Consider the following 3,276-nt stretch of genomic DNA (forward strand, 5'->3'; position numbering starts at 1 on the left):
AAAAACAAACAGCAAAAAAGAACAAATGTTCAGTGTAGATTTCTGCATGGGCTTGAACCTGTGTCTGGGGTGTGGCTGCTGGAGCAGACCCTTACCCTCCAGGGTGCTCATGAGCCTCTGTGTGCTTGCAGCCTAAGCCGTATAACACATCCCTAACTGTCTCTGAATGCATGGATATATACGAGGCCCTAAGCGTATACCCAGAGTGCGGTGTATGTGTAGCTGAGCACACCCCCACTAGTGTCTGAGCATCATGTGTCTCCTTCCACCATATATAATACAAATAAAGGACACCCTGGAGGCACGTAGGCGTAGACAACTGCACATAATAAGCCCAGGAAAAGGGAGGCATAGAGTGAAACTCTAGACTAGATGCAAGTCTGCCTGTCGTAANGTCTCTCCTTTTTCCCCATGGCCAGTTCTGATAGAATGACGTCAGAGGGCTGGTGAGATGGCTCAGTGGGTAAGAGCACCCGACTGCTCTTCCGAAGGTCCGGAGTTCAAATCCCAGCAACCACATGGTGGCTCATAACCNTCTGTAACAAGATCTGACGCCCTCGTCTGGAGTGTCTGAAGACAGCTACAGTGTACTTACATACAATAAATAAATACATCTTTAAAAAAAAAAAAGACATCAGGATCACACCCAGAAGCATTGCACTTGCTAGTGAAGGTGGAAAGTGGGGNAGCTACGTTAGGCTAGGCACGCTGGCACACGCCTTTAATCCCAGCGCTTAGGAGGCAGCGGCAGGCGGATCTCTGTGAGTTCAAGTCCAGCCTGGTATATAGAGTTCCAGGAGAGCCAAGACTCTGTAGAAAGACTCTTTCACCACTCCCATCCCCCCAAAAAGAAAGACAAAGAAAGTGGGGGTTATCTTTTTACCCTAGTTTCAGTGTGTGTTATTTATTAATAGAAAAATCACTCATCANGGCGAATGACATGGAAATGTACCATGCAAGGCTGGAGAAATGGCTCAGAGGTTAGGGGTGCTTCCTGCAATTCCGAGGACCCTGAGTTCAGTCCTCAGCTCCCTTTTTTGGGCAGCTCACACACAATTGCTTGTAGCTAGCTTCAGGAGAGCTGATGTTACCTCCTAGCATGCATGCACACATTTTTTTTTTAAATTTTAATAAATTTATCTTTATTTAGATGTCTGTGTGTGCATGTCTGTGTGTGTATGCCACATGTATACAGGTGCTTTTGGGAGCTGGAGTTATAGGCATTTATGAATTGCCTGATGTGTGTGCTAGACATTGAACTCAGGACCTATTCACCATTAAGTGCTCTTAACCACCGAGACATCTCTCTAGCTCAATAAATCCTTTTTTTTTAAAAAAGGAAATTCTCCAAGCCTAAGATTCTTGGATATACATAAAAGAACATGTGCCCTAGGGTATGCACATTATCCTGAGACAGACCAGAAGCTAATTGTCCTAGAAAAGCAAGAAAACCTATAGCCCAGTGCCAGCTAGATCCCGGCATGATCCTGGTAGACACGCGCACCCCCTTGTGGCAGCTCTCCGTACACCCCCTGCCCCTCCCCGTACCTGCAGGTAAAGCTCCCCCTTTAAGACTCCCATTCAGAGCGTTTTTGCTAATGATCCAGTGCAGTTTCGTTAAGACTTCAGCCCTGCCTGCAGCAGCCTCATCCTTTCTCTGTGCATCTGCGCTGCGTCTCCCAGTCTGTCTGCTTTGGATNGTCCTGTGGTGGTGAAGTGGAAGTCTCGAAGTCCCGGCCCTGGAGCAGCTCAGGCGGAGGGGTCTCCTAAGCATTCCGCAGAGCCCTCTTCCCGATGGCNTGTAGGACCGCCCATCCCCATCTATCCCTGCAAACCCNGGTGCTGGTGCGTGCACAGCGGGAAGGTCTCGGCTCCAATTCCNTTTCACAAGAGTGTCCTTGCTTCACCCAGAGAAGCGCCCGAGGCTCCATCCAGTTCGCNGTCCTTTCCAGGAACCTTCTGCTACCCGTCCCGCTTCTTGGTCTACTGTGGCTTCAGATAGTCTCCTCCAGGTGGAGATGGCTCTTGTCTCCTTCCTAAAGGGTTAATGTAGCGAGGCAGGTCAGGGTCCTGACAAGGGACCACGGAGAAGGCAGGTGATATACTTTTCCCTTCCATAATTCCTGTTCCTTCCCCTAGTATAGGTTGGGCGGTGTAGACGACTCTATCCACTCCCCCCTCCCTTTTCCTTTCCCCTTTAGATGCTGGCCTGAGTATGTTTTTAAACTTCCTAACAGTCTGGCTTGGGTCTTTCTTAGTCCCCTTTCTAGAGCTCCAGTCCCATCATGTGTGGCTGACCTCCATGACAGCGGATCTTCTTCATTTTCCTTTGCAAAACTTGCCTTCCCTGAGACTATAGGTTTAAACTCGAATACATCGCCCTGAAGATTCCATTTGAGTCAGTGTCTAGATGTCTGACTTTTTTCTTCTCTGTAGCCTAAGCTGACCTTAAACCAGACCCGTTGTTACAGACCGCATGGCTGTTGGCCGGGTTGGGGATTCATAGCTCACAAGTTTATGTTTTCACCTGAGTGCAGTTATATCCACCTAGTTACAATCAGAGGCACCCAGGGCACTGCCGCTCCGGCGAACACTAGAATATAAAAGCCCCAGGCAGGTGTCTTCCTTTCTCCTATCTCCCCAGGCTTTGGATACAACGTGGCGTTGAGGTGCTTGGGAAATGTCTGTTGAATCAGGGCCAGTGAGATGACTCAGACTCGGATGGTGAAAGGAGAGCGCTCGCTCCATGTTGTCCTCTGATTCCCTCAGGTCAGCTCCAGGCACTTACTTGTACACCCACACATGCCTGTGCACACACACAAGCACACGCAGAGAGNTACATTAACACACGTAATAACTAGCGATGGTCTGATGGGGAATAGAGGTTGTTACCTTGACAGGGACAAGCGTTACCTGGAGCAGCCTGTGTGGTGCTTTCCAGAGGTCGCTATGCTTAGCGGCAAGCACCTTTACNCACAGAGCCATGTCGACAGGCTGGTTAGGCTGGGCTGATAGGAGGCCCGGGTCAGCCCCCATCCCGAGTCTCAGATCTACGCAGGCAAGAGAAACAGGCAACTCTGCAGTCTATTCTTGGCTCTTCTCTTCCGAGCAGAATCACTTGTGGTCCATTTATAATCTCTGGAGCTGTGAGATCAGTTGTAACTCAGTGGCCGACTTTAAATCTCATTATATTGATCTTTTCTAGAGATACGGAATGTGATCCCAGAATAGACTCACGAATCCATGAGGATGACTCCAAAGAGAACTCAATTTAAT

General features: G+C 49.0%; 1 pseudogene; it reads right to left on the bottom strand.

Annotated features, from left to right (window-relative positions):
* Positions 1–699: 699 nt before the first annotated feature.
* LOC115062601 lies at positions 700–1,821 on the bottom strand (annotated as a pseudogene).
* Between the last annotated feature and the right edge of the window lie 1,455 nt (positions 1,822–3,276).

The sequence above is a fragment of the Mus pahari genome, chromosome 19, assembly GCF_900095145.1.
Source record: "Mus pahari chromosome 19, PAHARI_EIJ_v1.1, whole genome shotgun sequence".
NCBI classification, from domain to species: Eukaryota; Metazoa; Chordata; class Mammalia; order Rodentia; family Muridae; genus Mus; species Mus pahari.